Source organism: Oryctolagus cuniculus, chromosome 1 (assembly GCF_964237555.1).
Source record: "Oryctolagus cuniculus chromosome 1, mOryCun1.1, whole genome shotgun sequence".
NCBI classification, from domain to species: Eukaryota; Metazoa; Chordata; class Mammalia; order Lagomorpha; family Leporidae; genus Oryctolagus; species Oryctolagus cuniculus.
Window position 1 is genome coordinate 220,038,142 of NC_091432.1, and position 21,788 is coordinate 220,059,929.

At 43.6% G+C, this 21,788-nt stretch overlaps 1 protein-coding gene and 1 pseudogene across 9 annotated transcripts in view; one reads left to right on the top strand and one right to left on the bottom strand.

The window, feature by feature from the left end:
- ASTN2 (astrotactin 2) overlaps nucleotides 1-21,788 on the bottom strand; it is a 1,032,549-nt gene that overhangs the window by 64,595 nt on the left and 946,166 nt on the right. The gene's annotated exons all lie outside the window — the stretch shown is intronic.
- On the top strand, nucleotides 14,267-15,749 carry LOC127484759 (small ribosomal subunit protein eS25-like; annotated as a pseudogene).

The window sequence follows — 21,788 nt, forward strand, 5'->3', positions numbered from 1 at the left end:
CAGCTGCAGTTAGTTTATTTCTTCCAAAACATAACGGCATTTTAAAAATTTTTACTTAAAACATTTTAGGAGACATGAAAAAGTACTCATATTTTTGGGGCACCATATGTTGTTTTGATAAATGTATACACAGAGAATGTCAAATCAGAGTAAACTATTTCCTTAAATGTTTAACACTTCCTCATGGTGAAGGCATTCAAAATCCTGTCTTCTAGGTTTTTTTCTTTTAATCTATAGAGAAATACGTAGTACATTAACGTTATCTATTGTCAACCTACCATGCAATAAACCCCTCAGAACCCCTGACTCCTATCTAACCACAACTTAGTACCTGTTAAAAACCTTTCCTTAGGGGACAGTGCTGTGGCTCACTGGGTTAAAGCTGTGTCCTGCAGTGCTGGCATCCCATATGGGTGCTAGTTCAAGTCCCAGCTGCTCTGCTTCCGATCCAGCTCTCTGCTATGGCCCGAGAAAGCAGTAGAAGATGGCCCAAGTCCTTGGGCCCCTGCAACCACGTGGGAAACCCGGAAGAAGTTCCTGGCTCCTGGCTTCGGATCAGCTCAGCTCTGGCCATTGCGGTCATTTGGGAAGTGAACCAGTGGATGGAAGACCTCTGTCTCTCTGTCTCTACTTCTCTCTGTAACTCTTTCAAATAAATAAAAAATAAATCTTTAAAAAAAAAAAAAAAAACCTTTCCCTAGCCCTTTTTCCTCCTTTCACTCCCAAGCCTCTGCTAACCACCACCACACTTATAACTTCAATAAAATAAAGAAAAAAACACTTCTGAGTGAGGTGACATAATACTAGCTTATTTCACATAACATAATGACCTCCAGTTCCATCCATGTTGTAAGTAACACCACATCCTTTTCATGGCTGAGTAGTATTTCATTGTGTATGTGTGCCATATGTTCTTCATTCATTCATCAGTGATGGGCACTTGGGACTTTTTTCATTTCTTGTTGACTGTGAAGGGTGTTACAATAAACATGGAAGTGCGGATGTCTCATCAACAGAGTGTTTTCATTTTGCTGGGATCCATGATGTTCTTTTACATTTGAAGAACCAGTGCATAATGATTCTTACCTTTATCATAACAGCAGAGTGAGGTAGTGGAAAGAGTGAGTTTGAGGGGGTGGGGAGAGATGAGACCTGGTTTTGAAGCCAGCCTCACCACTTCTGAATGTTATTATTTAGGGATGATGACTAAACTCAAAGACTGCTTCTTTATCTGGAAAGGAGATAATCCTATCTCATCCAGGAAATTAGGTGAGGAGTAAATGGTATATTGTAAGTAGCATATCTGATGCATGAATGGTTAATAAATGTTAGTGCTCCCCTCAACTATGCCACCTTACTGCCCAAAGGTCTGGTCTCATAAATTTGAGGGCAAAAGTTTTGGTGCTTAAACACAATTACTTTTAGATATATCACATATTATGAGTTATTTAACTCTCTAGAACTTCCCTGTTTTTTTGAAAAAGGAATTACTTTTGGAAGGAAGGAAAGAAGAGAGGCAAGGAGGGAAAAAGGGAGAGGGGAGGAGATTCAAATGCTTATTTGGTTCTCATCTCATTATTTGATGTCAAGAATGCTAGACATTTTTACTTTTATTGGCCAAACATTCAAAACAGTCCATCTTGATTAAAATGTAATACAACCTAATGAGTTAGGCTAACTGTGATTTTATAGATGAAGGAACAGGTTGAAGGAGGGTTATTTGGGATCCAAAGTGTGTACTTTTCCTACTACGCTTTTGCCTCTACATGACAAGATGGTTAATCTGGGAGTTGTGTTTTATGCAGCTCTGCATCAACACTATCCAGCCAGGGATGACCATGTAGCTATTTACTGAATTCTGCGAAATCAAACGTTAGTGGTTGAAGCCTGAATCTGCTCCATTTCTTCCAACACCAGCACCAGGTTTCATAAATCTTTTTCTTGGGAGAGCCAGGTTGACTTCTAGGTAGCTGTGTGTGAAATAAAGAAAATTCGGGGGTGGCGCCGTGGCTCACTTGGTTAATCCTCCGCCTGCAGTGCCAGCATCCCATGTGGGCACCGGGTTCCAGTCCTGGTTGCTCCTCTTCTGCCTGGGAGGGCAGTGTAGGATGGCCCAAGTGCTTGGGCCCCTGGACCCACATGGGAGACCAGGAGGAGGCACCTGGCTCCTGGCTTCGAATCAATGCAGTACTGGCCATGGCAACCATTTGGGGAGTGAGCCAACGGAGGGAAGACCTTTCTCTCTGTCTCTCTCTCTGTCTATAACTCTGTCAAATAAATAAAAAAAGATTCATATTGCCTAGATATGAAAGAAACTGGCAAAAAGAAAATAAGAGAGCCAAAAAAAAAAAAAAAAGGCAATGGTAGTCTAGCAAATATCTATCAAAGTTCCCCATGTGTCATTGTGCTAAGGGACCTGTGGCTCATCCTCATACCTGCCCTCTAGTGGACATCTGCTGATGTGACCTGCTTTAAATCCATGGATGACAGCTGTACCCCAGGTTTCCACTTGAGAACCAGCTCTCCCCAACCTCAATCTACATAACTTAGGTGGAGCTAAAGTCCCCTCTATCCATCAGAGATGGGCATGTGATCAATGGTGATCATCGATGCAATCACATCCCATGTCAGGGACCAAAAACAAAGTGACCCAGGCCTGATCACACCAATGCTTGGGACAGAGACCATCCTGATGACATCATTTGAAGCTCCAGACCCCGGCATGTCTGAAGTTCAATCTACCCTTGGATATTGCAGGTGTATTAGTCACTGTTTTTCCTTTTCCGCCAAAGTTACTTTCTATTTGTTTTCTATTACTTGTAACCAGGAGTCCTGCCCAATACAAATCCTGAGATAGGTTTTATGATTGCTATTTTATAAACAAGGAAAAGAAAGTTTTCATATATCAAAGTAAATTGTCTGGGATCATACACCATCAAATAACCAGGCTGGACTTCAACTTCAGAGCTGCCAGACTCTAAAACCAGCTCCTTGTCCTTTCATAAAACAGTGCCCAGGATAAGGAATACAAGATTATACTTCTCAACAAGAAACTGGGATCTCCAATGCCATACTTCCTCCCTGTCCCCCACTCCTCACTCATTCCAGCTATGCTGGCATTTGTTCTCCCTAACAAGTCATACATGCTCCTACCACAGGGCCTTTCCACTTGTGCCTTCCGTGCCTGGAGAGTTCTTCCCTGTACCATTGCACAACTCTCTCTCCTTACTTAGACCCCTATGTAATGTCACTTCCTCAGAAACGCCTTCTCCTAGCCACTCCACCAAAATGAGCATCCACTGTCGCCCTGTATCCATTTTCCTTACTTCTCTTCACAAAACTTATCGTTATGTCTCATATATTGATGGATTACTATATGGTCTATATCTCCCTACTGTAGGGAGGGGACTTTGTTCACTTAGAATGGTCTTTGGTCACTCCAGGTTCTCCTAAGTGAATGTATCTACTGTGTGAGGCCCAGAACACAAATAGAGGAATGTCTTGGTTTGAATTCTCTTAAAGTAGAACCTAAGACAATGGCTTGGGCACAGGTCATTTATTTAGGAGGTGATCTCAGGAAGCAGGCATGGGAGAGAGGGAAGAAAGAGACAGGGAAGAGGAAAAGTCAACTATATAGGTGCATCATCAAGTTTCCTGTGGTGAGCAACAGGGACCTTTTAAGAAGTGAATGGGATGCCTCCCAGAATTGCTTGGCTAGAAGTCAGGGGGTGGGAACATCCCAATTAAAGATCCCCACTGGTTGAGCTTCAAATTCACATGTGTTAATTTCCCCACACTTTTTAAGCTGTGCTTGCACATGGGCCTGGGGAGCTCTTTCAGTCTTGCACAAATCTATAAAGCAGAAACTGCAAGTGTGTGTTTGAGATCACTGGCAGTACAAGGTGAGCCTGGGTGTGCACAGAACTAGTCAGCACAGCTGTGGCTGAAAGAGACATGGCCAAGAGGATATGGCATGGCCCCAGAGGCATCTGTTGTAATGACCCTATCTCTGCCTTTTACAAGTCTGAAGAAAGAGAAACTGCTGTGTCTTCCACACGAAAGTACAGGGCAAACTTGTTAGTCTCACTGTTGAACTAGTTCATAAGCAGTTAATGAATAACCAATGGATGCCAGGGAAAGGACAACTTAACCACACAAACAAAGCCCGTTCCCTGTGGTGTTCACAGCTTAGCAAGGGAGAATTGAAAGGGCTGCTTTTACGTGTGACCCACCAAGGAATCCCACAATTTATTATTAATACCAAATTTAATAATATTAACTCCAGCATTAATATGCACTTGGCTAGTAAAGCCTTTCCTTTTCTACAGTTGGATTCATTAGGACCATAAAAGCCCTCGTCATCCCCACAGTCTCGAGGACAAATGATGCTAATGCATTTGGCTGGAGTGGGTATTGCTAACATGTGTGAGAAAAGCTGATTTGGGAACTGGGTTGGGAGGAGGAGGAAGGTCCAAGGAAAGCCAAGCGCCCTTCTTCCTCCATTACCCCTTAAGAACCACAGTGTGTGTTCACTGCCTTTGAAGAACTCATCCATAGAGGGTTTTCTTCTTTTCTCTTAGTTTCTTTTTCTTTCCCTCCCTCCCTTCTTTCCTTCCTTCCTCTCTCTCCCTTTCTCTTTCTTTATTCCTTTCTGCTTTCTTCTCTCTCCTCTCTTCTCTTCCCTTCCTCTCCACTCCCTTCCTCTTTTCTTCTTTTTCCTTCCATTTTTAAAACACATTCCCAAATGCTACAATATTGTGAAGTGGAAAGAACCAGAACCAACTGTTCCAAATGTACTTTCATCAATTTCTCAGTTCCTCTACCATTTTCAATTTTCTATGGGCCAAACACTTCATTCAATGTCTTCCAACCTATGTAAGAAGGTGGCAACCGTAAGGTTGCTGAAGGTGGGTCCTCAGAGCCCTTTTGTCCACAAATGGGGTGAAACAGGACATTATTTGGAAGGACTAGAGTCATTACTCTCATTTTATGAAAAAGAAGAGAGAGTCTCAGAGAGGCAAGTTGCCCAATTACACAGCAACTGCACAAAAAAGTTGAGATATGAGCCCAGATTAATCCAATTCCAAGGTCTTTGTGTTTTCCACCACAATACACACTTCCTAATTGCTCAGTCTCCATGATCCTCAGTGACCCAGTCTGTAAAATGTGATATCTACTCTGCAGAGGATACATGAGGAATAAATTAAATTAAGTCTAAAAGTAAATTGCAATCTGACAAGTGTGATGCAGATGTAAGGACTTGCTGTTAAAGGAAATCCACACAGTGCCTGGGAAAGATCATTTAGATATCAAATCAGTACTACCAAGGTAGATCAATGTTCAGTCCCAAGGACACACCAGGGCACACAAAATGTGATGAAGGACCTTTCCTAAGCTGGGAACATATGTGCCCATGACACAGAGGAATTCCAGTGCCAACAGGTTACCTGACTCCATACAGAGAAGGGACTTGGGGAAAGGAGCAGGCTGTAATGGGGAAAATTTAGGACCAACTTCTGTGCTTGGAGCTTGCAGAACTCTTCTCCCAGTTCTCTGACAACCTGGCCTCTTCTCTTCCTTTATCTCATCTTCAGAACCCTCTGTGCCACCCCAATAAGACACACCCAATATGGTCTGCTCTCAATTATGCCTCATAATAGAACTCTTGATTTTCCAGCAAGCACTAGGGACAACTTGCAGTTAGTGTGTTTGCCAGTTTATTTACCTCTTAATTTTCACTTCATTACTATGGCATTAGCTCCATGAGTTCAGGAGTCTTATCCACATTGTTTATGACATCCCCATCCTGCACTGTAGCAGAAAGTGAGGGACACAGTGGCTATTCATGAAAGACCCAATGAATGAATGTGGTGGGGGTGGGGTAAGCCTGGAGAGGTAACTAATGACGTGGCTAAGGCTTTGTAAACATGTGGAAAAACTCATGCTCATCCTTTAAATTTTTGTTCATACACAATATCTTAAGCCTCTTCTTAGCCATTCCCTTACCTCCATATAGGAAACTTTGGGCTCTACCCTCCCATCACCAAATCTGGGTTCCCACAACTTCATGTGCCTCCTTCCATTGTGGTCTTTAACTCATTATCTTTTAATTACCTATTTAGTTGTCTTCCACCTACCCCCATTCTGTCTTATTCCCCAACTGAGACCTAGAGCCTGAGTTTACTACAAAAGAAGGCACATGGTATGGGTGCAGACGGACACTAGGGCTTCCTTGGGCATCAGTCTTTGGGTTGAGTTGGTAAACACAATCTCAAGAGGCCACTGAATCCTACATGAAAGAGCACTTACCAGGGAGATTGCCTTGCCTTTGCCTCCCCAGAAGACCCTATACAGGTCACCTTCCTCTGCAGGGAAAATAACCATCATAGAGAGAAAGCTCATCAACCCCTCTTCCAATCTTGACCTGATTTGATTTTGTGACCAACCCCATTGTTCTGATTCCTCTTTATCTCCCTATCACTGTTTCCTCAGTCTGGCTCTCCTAGTCTAGCTACCAGACCCTCATACAGCAGGACATCTCCCCAATTAATGCTATTGCTTCAATTTTAAACACACACATGCACAACTTGAAAGGCAGAAGCGGAGGGCTTCAATCCACTGATTCACTACCCAAATGTCCACAAGAACCTGGGTTGGCCAAGCCAAACAAAGGAGCCAGGTACCAATCCAGATCTCCTATTTGGGTGGCAGGGTCCCAGCTACCTGAGCCATTACCTGCTGCCTTCAACACTGTAAATTAGCAAGAAACTTGAAGCAAAAAGCAAAGCCAGACCTTGAATTCTGACATGAAATGCAGGCATCCTAAGCATTTTTTTTTTTTTTTACAGGCAGAGTGGACAGTGAGAGAGACAGAGACAAAGGTCTTCCTTTGCCGTTGGTTCACCCTCCAATGGCCGACGCGGCTGGCACGCTGCAGCCAGCGCACCGCGCTGATCTGATGGCAGGAGCCAGGTACTTATCCTGATCTCCCATGGGGTGCAGGGCCCAAGCACTTGGGCCATCCTCCACTGCACTCCCTGGCCACAGCAGAGAGCTGGCCTGGAAGAGGGGCAACCGGGACAGAATCTGGCGCCCCGACCGGGGCTAGAACCCGGTGTGCTGGCGCCGCAAGGCGGAGGATTAGCCTAGTGAGCCGGGGCGCCGACCCCTAAGCATCTTAATTAACCAGTCAAATGCCTGTCCCTATTATTGCTTTTTTTTTTTTTTTTTTTGACAGGCAGAGTGGACACTGAGAGAGAGACAGAGAGAAAGGTCTTCCTTTTTCCATTGGTTCACTCCCCAATGGCCGCTGCGGCCAGCGCACTGCAGCCAGTGCACCGTGCTGATCTGAAGCCTGGAGCCAGGTGCTTCTTCTGGTCTCCCATGTGGGTGCAGGACCCAAGGACCTGGGCCATCCTCCACTGCACTCCCGGGCCACAGCAGAGAGCTGGCCTGGAAGAGGGGCAACCGGACAGAATCCGGCGCCCCGAATGGGACTAGAACCCGGTGTGCCGGCGCCGCTAGGCAGAGGATTAGCCTATTGAGCCATGGTGCCGGCCTATTATTGCTTCTTGATGTCTGCCCAATCCTGTTGTTCCTACCAAGCCAAACCCTCTACTGCATCATCACAGCTACCCACACTGGCTGCTCAATGCCTTTCTCTTTCCACAGCTTTCTCCTTCTATAAAACCCTTTACAGCTTATAGTAAAGTGTGCCCCTGCTGCTTCATCATCTATAAGTTCCACAAGTACATGGTGAGGTGGGCATGGCAGGATGGAAGTGAAGATTTCGATCTTACTGAAGGGGAAATTGAAGTCTGGGGAATGGATGTGCCCATCTGAAGAGGTACTAGGGACTGGGACCAGATTATGTATTTTCTAACTCTCAATCCAACACTTCAGAAGCTGGCCATGTGCTCTTGTCCCCTCATCCAGACTGTGAGCTGGACCATGACTAATGCAGCTTTATAGTCACCCCCTGCAGTGCCTAATGAGGAATCTGCTCTTGCTGAACCCTCCACACATGTTTACTGAGTTAGACAATTAACTTTACTAGGACACCAAGTCAAATCCTCTTTGGGGAGGGAGAAGTTGCAAAAAAGACAATTCTGTGCTCATCCCTGGGTTTGCATCTTAATTTTGCTTAATGACTCTAATTGATTCAATCTCTCTAAGCCTCATTTTCCACATCTGTAAAATGGATGTAAAAACAGCTACTGCAACAGAATCAATGGACCCATATTGAGAATTCACTTATGCAGTGTATAAGAAGCACTTAGCATACTACTTTCACATGGTAAACACTGAACGGCAGTCTTATTGCTATTATTTCTGTTATTATGGGAAACACTAATTCATGAAACATTGTATACGAAGTAAGCAAAAAGGGAAACTTCAACAACCCAGAGAAAGTAAATTATCCTCATGTACTTAGCACTTTTTGCTCCTTCCAGACCAGAATTGCAGACATTAAGTGCCTGGAGAAGAAAAACTGCTGAATGCCCAAAGCTTCCCTCTTTGTCTAAATATAAACTCAAACCCTGTGGTTGCCAGATAGTGAGATATCTTCAGTTTTTCTTCTCTCATAAGGTGGAAGATGAACCTAACCTTCAAATACAAATCTGGCGAGGACCCTCCACAAGCAGCCTTTGGGAATCCCAGCAAGGCGCCAAGAGGATTGGATGAGATCCTGAGCCCACTCCACTCCTCAAACCCGTTGCCCCCTCCACACTCACACATGTACCTGTGCACGCACATACAAATGCACACCCCATGTCCATTCCACCCCTGGAGAGAACTGGCCTCCAGAAGGGTGGGGAGAAGGCCCGCACAAAGATGAGTCAGGTTTTCTGGTCGTGCAAGTAACACTATTTCACCGAGTTGAGGTGAATCATTCAGAAGGAGGTGGGACCTGGAAGGTGGCAGAGAGGTAGATTTCCAAGTGTGTGTGTGTGTGTGTGTGTGTGTATGAGAGAGAGAGACAGAGAGAGAGACAGAGAGAAAGAGAGAGAAACTTAGAGAGAAACAGAAATTGGACACAGGGACAGACACAGAGAACCAGAAACAAAAATGCAAAAAGAGAAAATCAGAGAGAAGCTGAGAGACAGTCAGATATTTAGAGAGATGGAGATAAAAACAGACTCAGAATGAAGGGGAAGAATAGAGACAGAGAAAGGGCCACAGAAATAAACACAGGTATAGACAAAACCAGAAAGAAATGGAGACATAGGGGCTGGCGCTGTGGCGTAGTGGGGAAGCCACTGTCTGCAGTGCCGGCATCCCACACGGGCACCGGTTTGAGTCCCGGCTGCTCTACTTCCAATCCAGCTCTCTGCTGTGGCCTGGGAAAGCAGTAGAGGATGGCCCAAGTCCTTGGGCCCCTGCACCTGCATGGGAGACCTGGAAGAAGCTCCTGGCTCTTGGCTTCAGATCAGCGCAGTTCTGGCAGTTGTGGCCAACTGGGGAGTGAACCATCAGATGGAGGACTGACTCTCTCTCTCTCTCCCTCTCCCTCTCCCTCTCCTTCTCTCTCTGTGTAACTCTTTCAAATAAATAAATAAATCTTTAAAAAAAGAGAAATGGAGACATAAAGAGACCATGAACAAGAGAAACCAGGATCCTTCAACACACAGAAAAGGAAGGAAGGAGGGTGTACATTGTGGTACAGTAAGTTAAGCTGCTGCTTAGGACACCACATCCCATATCAGCATACCTAGAATCAAGTCCTGCTCATGTTTCTAGTCCAACTTCCATCTAAAGTGCCAGCAGCAGATGATGTCTCAAGTACTTGTATTCCTGCCACCCATATGGAAGACTCTCATAGAGTCCCTGTCTCCTGGCTTCAGCCTGTCCCACCCCTGACTGTTGCTGGTATTGGGTGAATGAATCTCTGTCTCTCCTCTCCCTTCTCTCCTCTCTCCCTCCACCTCTGCCTTTAAAATAAATAAAAATGAAAAAGGAGAGAGGGTAAGGGAAGGTCCAGAAAAGTATTTATCCAGGGCAACCTGAATGACTTCTGGTCCTGCCTCTCCCAGGGAAAATGATCTGAAAGGCAAAGGAGGAAGAGTTGGAAGGTGACCCCCATTTTCATCCAACTCCCTTTATCTATCCCTCACATCCACAGATTTTTTTCACTCTATTAAAATGACTGCCTTGCCTTGACATTTATATTGAATTTTTCCTTTAAATAGAGAAGAGGAAACAAGTTCTCTCTTCAGTCCACAATGAAAGCTATAAAAGGGTTTTTAAGCTTGGAAAATTTGGCTTGTCAGTTTTTCCTACTGTTTAATACCCGCCTTGGGTTACAGTGAATGAGTAAACATGTTTTATAAGCTTCTAATTCATACCTAACACTGTGCATTTGCAGTTTTTACATACTACACATATGCACACTACATATATACACAAATACACACATAATTACTTATGTTTATGAGTGTGTGAGCTTGTCTATAAGAAAGTTCTCAGATTGAGATAGTTCCCTAGGCTTTGCAAACCATTCTCTTTCCTTATTGAATCTTTGTAAAAATTCTTTGAGGTAGGCAAGGTAAGATTATCATTCCAAATTTGCAGGTACCTATAAGTAAGGTAGGCTTCAGGTCCTTTTGGGGTCATAGCTCATACCACAGTTTCTCTCTCCACACACATTGATTTAATGAGCTTAGGGAATTCAGTGACTACTTCTGGACCTGCAAGGACCTAAAGCCAAGGGGAGCTTAGGGCATCATCTGCTTCAGTGCTTCATTTTACAAATTGGAAGGATGAGAGTCATAGAGGGTCTGCTGGTACATATGGTTCCTTTGTGCAAATCAGAAGAGAAAAGAAAAAGCTACCTTCTTGTGATACTTTTCTTCTACATAGCTGAAACTTGTTCTAATATTTTGATTTGTTACAATTTGTTGTAACAAAGGAAGACCTTTCTCTCTGTCTCTCTCTCTCTCACTGTCCACTCTGCCTGTCAAAAAATAAAAAAAAAAATAAAAAAAAAACAATTTGTTGTAACAAACTGATTGATGGTTAATACATGTCTATGATGTTTATAAGGAGAAAGGTGAACTTTTGGATGCATTAGAATTGTGCACTGTGAAACCTACATGACTATACCTGATATCCCTAGGATGGGGGGGATCAGTTAAAGTCAGGGAAGACAGGACAAACAAGAGAGAAGGAGAAGGAAAAGTCAGACGAGAGAGAGAGAGGTCAACCTGTCTTTTTGAATTCTAAGAATGCAACCCATTTTACTCAAATGAGAGAATACTAATTAGTATTTATTGAGCACTTAATCCTTTCTGATAATTATAATAACCCTGTGTGAATAGGGAATATATCTTTACTACTACTTGTATTTCTTTCTTGGAACAATCTATACAATGTATCCATGGAGTCTGCTCTGCAGACAGAATCGGAGCTTTGGCCAGATTTCTCTGGTACCCATCTGGCCTGTTTCTATTTTTCCCTCACTTGGTACCCACAGTATGTATATAGACATTAGCGGGCATCAGATTTTTGTTTTCATAAAGCTTGGAAAAAAACTAAAGAAAATCAAACAAACAGAAAAATAAAACAAAAACCAGAAGTCTGTCACAGCAGGCAAAGGACCATCTTTGGATTCCAACAAAATTGAGCTTCATGCCTTTGATATCCTCTTATATAAAACAGAAATAAGAAGTACCCCCTACTCACACACATACTTTTAAAGAATGTTTTAAGGATTCAATGTGATGTAAAATATCTGTCCCTTGATGCATAAATATGTTCCCAAGGCAAGCAGAAGCGGCTATGAGTCATGGGTACTCATATTAGCCTAGAACTCTACAGAGTACGTGACACTGTCAAATCTATCAACTATAAAACCTTGGCAATCTAAGGCTTCACCACCCCTTGGGGCAGAGCTGTTTCTGCTATCCCTTTGCTGACTATACCTTAAGGACTGTTTCATCCTTGGTTCACCTTGACCATGTCCTAGGGGCTTTACTAATGTTATATCCTTGATCTGAAGCAGTCTTTATTCAGCAATTCAGCAAGCCACATGGTTCACTCCCTTGCATCTTGCAAGCATCTTCTTTTTTTAAAAAATTATTTATTTGAAAGGTAGAGTTATAGAGAGGCTGAGGCAGAGAGAGAGAGAGAGTGAAAGAGAGAGAGCGCGCGCGCGCGAGAGAGAATCTTCCATCCGCTGGTTCACTTCACAAACGGCTGCAATGGCCAGAGTTGGACCAATCTGAAGCCAGGAGCCAGGAGCTTCTTCCAGGTCTCCCACATGGGTGCAGTGGCCTAAGGACTTGGACCATCTTAAACTGCTTTCCCAGGATCATTAGCAAGGAGCTGGATCAGAAGTGGAGCAGCCAGGACTTGAACTGGCACTGATTATGGGATCCTAGCACCAAGGCAGCAGCTTTATCCACTACACCACAGTGTTGGCCCTGTAAGTATCTTCCTAATTGTCACCTCTTCAGAGAGGTATTCTCTGAGCACCTTAGCTAAGATGGTACTCCACAGTCTCTATCGTTGTATACCGTTTTATTTTTTCTTTGAAGCACAAACTATTCTTTAACATTGCATTGTACATCTATTATGTTGTCATCATTCCAACTGGAACAAGAACACCATAATAGGAGCTTATTGAATGCCTTATTCTCACTTTCTAGAACAGAGTTCAGAATATACATAGTTTCATTTTGTTTACAAATTGCATTTTCTGTGAACCATTTGAAGACCTCTACTATGTATGGATTTTAGAAATTTTGGTACCTAAATAAACTCATCTTTTAATTATATTTCCTGTGAGCTTTTTGTAGTCTCCACATGTTTCCTAACATTGCTCCCCTTCACCTCCAAGGATACACTGGGAAATGGGTATTATTTAGGATTCCTGTTAGGTGAAAAGCCACAGGAGATGGAGGTGTGATGTGTGACTTCCCAATGTGTCCTCCACTCAGACACAGGCCTTGATGGACTCCCATGGACAGATCAGAATCCTAGCCCTGAGCAGAAAGTACACAGCCAAGCACCAAGTGCCAGATCAGCCATTGCCAGCTAAAGAAGGAAGGAATTGATAGAAAGTTGGGAGAATATGGGAACAGAACTATCCATCTCCAGGTTCCAGAGAGCCAGGCAGGAGAAGTCCAATTACTCTTTTAGAGTAATTTCCGCTCTATAAAGAGGTGATACTTACTTCATTGCCCCAAGATTTCCATTTGCCTACTGGGGATGGCCAAGACTTTCAGGGGAGGGAGCGACTCACTGACTCTTCAGTTCCCTGGAGAGGAAAGGAACCTGGGCTTGGACTTGGCTGTGCTCTAACTTGACTTACTTTTTACTTTGTGACTCACCTGCCCTCTCTAGACTTCAGTTCTCTCATCTATTTAAAGAGTTCTTGAGCCTACAGAAAATTTAAGGATTGGTTTTGGGGAGATTGTGTAAAGAAAGGCACATGCCACTGCACGTGCTATATATTAAGTTCTTTGCAATAGGCCAGACACTTGCTGAGTGCTCTCTATATGTGATTTCTGCAATCCTCTCATTAGGATGCTAATTTTGCAGTGTGGAAGCAGAGGTGTACAATCAATGACCATATCCAAACTCACAGATAGTGAGCAACAGTTTTGAGATTAGAACTCAGAGCTCTTAAAAATGTGTCTCCCTCAAATGCAGAGCTGGGATATTCCAACTTGACATTGTCAGAGACAGAATCAGCAGCCTAGAAGGTCACTGATGTGAGTCTTCTATTTTCTACGTGGAAAAACAGGCACAGAACAAAGGAAAGTGATGTGTCTGAGGTCACATACAATGTGTGAGTTCTTAGGAAAAGTACTCCTCCAAACTTCCTTCTGGCCCACAATATCGCCAGAGCTTCACACCCAGTGCTCGCATCTAATGTGTGCTCAAAATCAATATGAATGAATGAATGAACTGCCATGTCAGATTCACTCATCTTTTATTATTCTTGGCACTTCCCTATGGTCGCACGTCTGTTTATGCGTGAGTCCTTGTCTGATATGTCCTATCTTCTGCAAACTCGGGCTTCAGGTCTCAGCTTTAAAGTTCAGACCCATTTTCACTACCTTCCATTTTTATATTATTACATGGGGACCTTATTAGCTCATAAACTTGTGCAATTTTCACAGCTTTTCTGAGCCTCAGTTATCTCAACTACACATCACGAAGGGCTAATACCAGGGTCTTCAGAGAGCTGCTATGAGGATCAATGATGTCAGATCCGTCAAGTCAGGCATGTATTACACATTCACTGCATGGTAGTGGTGCCATGGTCAACATATTTATCATTTCACTGGGTTTCATGGCCTGTGGGAACTTTGGTATGTTCCACTCAGTCTTCTAGAATTTCAACTCATCTTCTCCATAAGGTTAATTTTCTAAGGATTTTCATTTGGATATTGATATGGATCTTGACTTTCCACCCCTTTTCCTTGTGACATAACCCCAAATTTGTTCATGGATCAACCCCCCAGGAAACCATAAAGTCCAAATTGTAAGCTGATCACATTATTTGGTACTGGTTGACCCAGAAGGTCAACCAATTAGGAGGTAGAAAGTGCCACATAGCTACCAAGAAATTTCTGATCTCTCTTAGGATGAAAACACAGGAAGAGCATCCGTTTCTGCTGTGGAATATGTCTGGATATAATACTTAGAAGACCTGCAAACCATGTTGTGAGCAGCATCAGGTAAACATCTGGCTTCCAGCCTAAGGAAGGAAGGAATGCACTAGTACAATGCTGACTTATGGTATTATAATCCACGAGGAGGAAGTCAGAAGCTATTACTTTCAAATAATATAGATAAAGTATTTAAGAATGTTTGTTTTTTTGGTAATTTAAACCAATGGTCCTCCTACTTTACCATGCACTAGAATCTTCTTGTGTTAATCTTGCTAAAATGTAGCCTGTGGGATCCTACCTACAGGGTTACTAATTCAGGAGTCCTGTAGTAGAATTTAAGAATTTAAATTTCTCGGGGCCAGCGCTGTGGCACAGCAGATTAAAGCTTTGGCCTGAAGTGCTGGCATCCCATATAGGCTCCGGTTCTAGTCCCTGCTGCTCCTCTTCCAATCCAGCTCTCTGCTGTGGCCTGGGAAAGCAGTAGAAGATGGCCCAAGTCCTTGGGCCCCTGCACCCATGTGGGAGACCCGGAAGAAGCTCCTGGTTCCTGGCTTCGAATCAGCTCAGCTCTGGCCTTTGCGGCCATCTGGGGAATGAACCAGCAGATGGAAGACCTCTCTCTCTGTCTCTACCTCTCTCTATAACCCTGTCTTACAAATAAATAAAAGACATCTTTTATAAAAAAGAATTTAAATTTCTCTTTTTTTGTTGTTCAACAGCTTGCAAGGCTGAGGTGGTCACTGCTGCACTCCACACTTCACCATACTGTGAGAAGAAGAAAATGCTGGAAAATCAGCTAAGAAAGATAAGTACTTTGTGAACAAATCTGGAGGTAAATCCAGAGAGAAGAAGTGGTCCTAAGGCCAAGTCTGAGACAAGCTCAACAGCCTACTTTTATTGGACAAAGCTACTTATGATAAGCTCTGTAAGAAGTTCCCAACTATAAGCTCATAACTCAAGCTGTGGGCTCTGAGAGACTGAAAATTTGCAGGTGCCTGGCCACTGCAGCCCTTTTAGAAGCTCCTGAGTAAAAGACTTCTGAAACTGGTTTCAAAGCACAGGGCTCAAATAATTTACATCAGAAATACCAAGAATGGAGATGCCCCAGCTGCCGGTAAAGATGCATGAACAGTCCAGTGCATTATACATTTGGAAAAATAAAACTTTATTAAATAAAAAAATTTAAATTTCTTACAAATTCCCAAGTAAACTTCATTAAATAAAGGGAAATTTAAATTTCTAAGAATTTCCCATATAAGACAGTTGCTGCGAGTCTGAGGACCACATTTTGAGAACTGATTAGATGATTATCTAAAATTTTCTCTCACACTCATTGGCCTGTAAATAATACTTCTTGAGTAGGAAAGAAAGGAAATGGACCTCAGGTAGTGGTTGTGTACCTGGAAACTTCTATGGGAGTCTTTTGCCTTGACTAGCATCAGGTAGTGTGTCAGGTAGAAATATAGGTTGAAGTTCAAGCTTCAAAATTCCTATAGCTTCAGGTGTAATGATTGAGAGACAACACAGAATGAAGTCTCCTATCTTTATCCCCTGTCTAGAGACAGCAACCTAAAGATATTAACCATTATCACTATCAGTGTGTCATTATCATCACTTAGACTTCATAAATTACTTCCCTATCTATCATGTCATTTAATCTTCATAACAATTCTGTGAGATGGTTATTATGATTACAATTAAGAGGAGGATGCAGGCATTTAGCATAGTGATTAAGATGCCACTTTGGATATATCATATCCCATATAGTAGTGCTTGGGTTAAAGTCCTAGTTCTGCTCCTGATTCTAGCTTCCCAGTAATGCACACCCTGGGAGGAGCAAGTGATGGCTCAAGTAGTTGGATCCCTGTCACCCATGTGAGGGACCCATATTGAGTTCTCAGTTCCTGGCTTTGGGATGGTACAGTATTTAAGAGTCTCCTCTCCTCTCCTGTCTTCTCCTCCCCTCCCCTCACCCTTCCCTGACTTTCAACATAAAACAACAAATAAGTTAAAATAAAATAAGAGGAGGAGGAAACATGTGAGGAGAAAAAAGAGGGGCAGAGAGAGAAGTGGAGGAAGAGAATGACTTCCATTGTACAGTCTTGGAAACTGAGTCTGAGTGACTGGTCTTTATCATACAGCAAGTAAATTATTGAGCTAACACACAAACCCAGGTCTGTATACCAATAAATTCTGTATTTTTTCTATAAAGCCATGCAGGCTTCAGTGAATTGGCACGGTATTAACTAGGCATAAAAAAACCCACAAAATTTAGAAACTCTAAGGCTATCTCACCTTCCAAATTATGACCAGATTTTTGCTCAGTAAACATGTCATGTACTCTATTAATCCACCAAGCACTTTATTCACCTAAATATAGCAAAGATTCCAAAACAAAAGCAAAGGAGAAAAATGTAAAGGAAGTCTGAATAGCTATCACAAAACCATAGAAGGTTGTTTCCTAATGTTACTTGAGAGCTACCAATTACTATTTTAGATGATTTTCTCATGACCAAGCTAATCATATAACTCAGAGACCAGTTTTTTGAATGGGCAGTTATAAGGATAGAAGGCAGAATTAAACTTGCTTTTCACATGTTGACATTTTGACCAAAAGGAAAGGACAATGAAAAGAGAAGAATAAACCTGCTTATTGTCCTGAATCAAGCAAAAGCGTTTGGCCACCACAGAGCTGACTCTACCTCCAAGAGGGCATGGCATCGAAGAGATAGCATGATTGTCTTGGGTGGGTCACTACGCCTCTCTGAGACTCTAGCTCCTCAAGAGTTAGCAAGGAGGCTCACAACACATTGAAGGACACTAACAATTTCCATTTCAAACTCAGCCCTAAATAAGAGAGGGTTCCATTGGGATAGTGATGGCAGAGGATCAAGAAGCAGCTCAGATGAGACAGCCATTGGGCCTAGCTTGCATAGACACAGGCACTTCCTCTCCAACCAAGCCCTTGATACCAGCTCCAAATATTATTTTCTGAAGTCATAATGTGTTACACCAAACAGTTCCCAGTCCCTTCTTCACAAATTGTTTGCTGTTTCAGAAACTTCTGTAACAAGAACTAGGTCTCCAAGAGGCACTCAGAGTATCAGAACTGAGGCCCACGAGGAAAGCATTTCCTGAGGAACAGGAGGTACATGGAAGACATTCATGATTCACGGTGATTTCCCACCAGACTTTCAGCAGGGAGAAAGAACCAAAATGATATTTAAAAATAACACAGTGGTATAGCTTAGAAACTTTGATTTGGGCTGAGATCTGTCTTTTTTTTTAATATTTATTTATTTGAAAGGCAGAGTTACAGAGAGGCCGAGGCAGAGAGAGAGAGAGAGAGAGAGAGAGAGAGAGAGAGAGAAAGAGAGAGGTCTTCCATCTGCTAGTTCACTCCCCAGATGGCCGCAATGGCTGGAGCTGCGCTGATCCGGAGCCAGGAGCCAGGAGCCAGGAGCTTCCTCTGGGTCTCCCCTGTGTGTGGCAGAGGCCCAAGCACTTGGGCCATCTTCCACTGCTTTCCTAGGCCACAGCAGAGAGCTGGATTGGAAGTGGAGGAGCTGGGACTAGAACCAGCACCCATATGGGATGCCAACACTGGAGATGGCGGCTTTACCTGCTACACCTCCGAAAGCTGTTTTGTTTTAAATCTCCAATTCTAATGGATGGTACCATCCTTTCACTGACAAGATTAGTTCTAACTTGCATTGGAATCCCAAGAAAAAGCAAAAGAAGAATGAATGGTGGTGACAGAAGGATTAGGGGGCTCCTCTTTTATGAGTATCTTCTGCATATGTCCATGTCCCTTGCCAGAGTAGAAAAAAAATCTCTAAAAATTTTGCTGCAGTCCTACCTAGTAGGTGCTATGTAAATGCAACTAGACTGACTGGAAGGCCAGTGAATAGCTGAAACACAGTACTTTACTATGTGAGCCATAGATCGTAACCAGCAGGGTGAAAATGTTTCCATGGGAAAATGTGGTCAGAGTTCCTTTCTGTGCTGAGGTGCCAGAAACACCTTTCTCGTGCAGGCTTTCAATGATTTCTGGGAGGTAGCATGGTGTAATGGAAAAAACTCTATATTCAGAACAAGACGACTTGAGTTCCAATCCAGTTCCCCTGTTCTATGAATTGAATGACCCTTAGATTCTCTGAGTCTCAGTTTCCTTATCTGTCAATGAGGCATGAAAACTCCTACTCCTTTGAGGTTTTGTGAGCTGAAAGTAACATTGGCAGAATCACTCTGAAAAACCATAAAATCCCATATAATTTTGAAGAGTTGCTAGTAACTCTCCAATCTGCTGGGAGGCAAGGCCCTCTACATAACTTCTGCATGAAAGGTGACATTCACCTCTCAAGGTTACATGACCAATGTTCCCATTTATCTCTGTAGAGACATGCATGCTTCTTCTAAGTTGCCTAGGAATCTCTGATCCAAAGGCTTCAATTCTCAGAATTCAAAGGATCCAAGAAAAACTGAGCTAAAAGGGAACAGTGATTGGAAAATACGTGGACAATATTTGGTGCAGACCATACTCCTTGGGCCCTCCTGACAGAGTGTAGGTTACAGTGAGGAAGGTGGAGCATGGAAAGACAAGAGCACAGGGGACAGCACTGTGGTGCAGCAGGTTAAAGCCCCAGCTTGAAGTGCTGGCATCCCATATGGGTGCTGGTTCTAGTCCCAGCGGCTCCATTTCTGATCCAGCTCTCTGCTGTGGCCTGGGAAAGCAGTGGAAGATGGCCCAAGTGCTCGGGGCCCTGCGCCCACATAGGAGACCTGGAGAAAGCTCCTGGTTCCAGACTTTGGGTTGGCTCAGCTCCAGCCATTGTGGCCATTTGGGGAGTGAACCAACAGATGGAAGACCCCCCCCCAATTCTGTCCTTCAAATAAGTAAAAATCAACCTTAAAAAAAAAAAGAAAGTGTTGCTCCCCCATTCGTGGAGGAACGACACTAGACCCTGCGCTGTTCTTTTGTCTGCTCGGTCCTTCCCGGGTTTGCTGCTGGTCCTTCCCGTGTTGGCTGCCGACCCCTCCACCTCCGTGGAGGGGCGGTACCCCCTGCTACTTTCCCCGCTTCCACGGAGGAGCAGCACACGGCCGGCCGGCTCTCTCGGGGGCTGCTCAGGTGTTCCCCTTAGATGTTTCCGGTGCATGTTGTCTCTCTCCTCCTTTATAGTCCTCTTCCACCAATCCATGCTCTGCTACCCACACGCCGAGCACGCTGCTCTCCTCCAATCAGGAGCAGGATCAGCTCCTGCAGCTCATCAGTCAAATTGGCGAGAGGCAGCTGCATAGAACTTTACTCCTCCCCAGCGCCATATTGTGGGAGAGCAGATGCATAGAATAAGTCTTAATTCCAGTAACTTAGTCTAGTCTCAGTTGCTCCCCACAGAAAGAAAGACGAGCACAGGATCAGGTGACTGCTTAGATGAGGGTGGGATTTTTTCAACTCTCCTCTTATCTAGTCTGTTTGTTTATGCACCACTGATGGTGTCTGCTCTCTATTGCCACTGTAGCATGTTAATAAATCAAGAATCTGATTAAAAGTTGCATCCAAAAGCTATTCATCTCATAATCTCATCTCTAACTCTGGTCCTTAGATTTGAGTGGGCAGGAGGCACAGGGCAATCATTAAAGCAAGCTATCTGGTAGAAGGACGTACTGATAATTCCCAATGTGCTTTCTCGTTCTTTTATCTTGCAGGTGCCAGCCCACATAAAGTTCATACCATACCGTTCTCTTGTTGAAAAGTCCTAAATGATTGTCCATTGGCCTCAGAAAAAGTTCAATCTTCTTCTTCTTTTTTTTAAAGGCTTATTTATTTATTTATTTGAAAGACAGAGTTACAGAAAGAAAGGGAGAGACAGAGACAGAGAGACAGAGAGACAGAGAGAGAGAGAGAGAGAGAGAGAGAATGAGAATCTTCCATCTGCTGGTTCATTCCCCACATGGCTGCTATAGTCAGGGCTGGGCCAGGATGAAACCAACAGTCAGAAGCTTATTTTGGGTCTCCCACATGGGTGACAGGCATCCAAGCATTTGGGTCATCTTTTACTGCTTTCCCAGGCTATCAGCAGGGAGCTGGATTGGAAGTGGAGCAGTTGGGACTCGAACCAGCATCCATATGGGATGTCGGCATGGCAGGTGGTGGCTTAACCAGCTCAGCTATACCACAATGCTAGCTCTGGCCCAATCTCTTGAGAGTCACCCTAGACAATGCAGTCTCACCTACCTACCTTTCCACACCTACTCCCTCAAAAAGTCACCCCTCCAGATTCAATCCCAGAGTTCACAATTTATCCCTTTGTTCTTTTTCTCAGGCTGTCCTCTCAACAGGGTAGGTCATTTCATCCCAACCACTTGCTTGCCCTCAACACGGTCCCTTTTATTAAAATCCTACTTCTTCTAAAGGCTCGGTTCAGGTGTCATCTTTGTAGATATATTTGCTATATTCAAAACCTGATCAGGCCCTCGGAGGAGCCGTTCCCTTCAGCCGTCACTATCAAGTCATGGGTGGATAAGATGCAAGAAGACCTGGTCACACTGGCAAAAACAGCAAGTGGAGTCAATCAGCTTGTTGATATTTATGAGAAATACCAAGATTTGTATACTGTGGAACCAAATAATGCACGTCAGCTGGTGGAAATTGCAGCCAGAGACATTGAGAAGCTTCTCAGCAACAGATCTAAAGCCCTGGTGGAGTGAGAGGATTCAAATTCAAGAGGGTCTGACTTCAAGCTCTGCGTTCTTACCTATTACACAAACAGATCCTTTGGTCTGCCGAAGCATATGATCCTAACATGAGAGAAATTATGGCTGGGTAGAGTTGTGTAAACTACGATTCATCCACACTAATTAAGAATTGGATGTTCCTATTAATAGAATATGCTGAAATGTGATGCCTTTTTGTGTGTGAATTCTATACCAATGTGAACGGAAGGGGAGAGGGAGTGGATAAGGGGAGGGTTGCGGGTTGGAGGGACGTTATGGGGGGGAAGCCATTGTAATCCATATTCTGTACTTTGGAAAGATTTGTATACTGTGTATAGCTGTAGCTGTGCCATTCCGAAGCCAGGAGCCAGTTGCCTCCTCCTGGTCTCCCATGTGGGTGCAGGGGCCCAAGGACTTATGCCATCTTCTACTGCTTTCCCAGGCCATAGC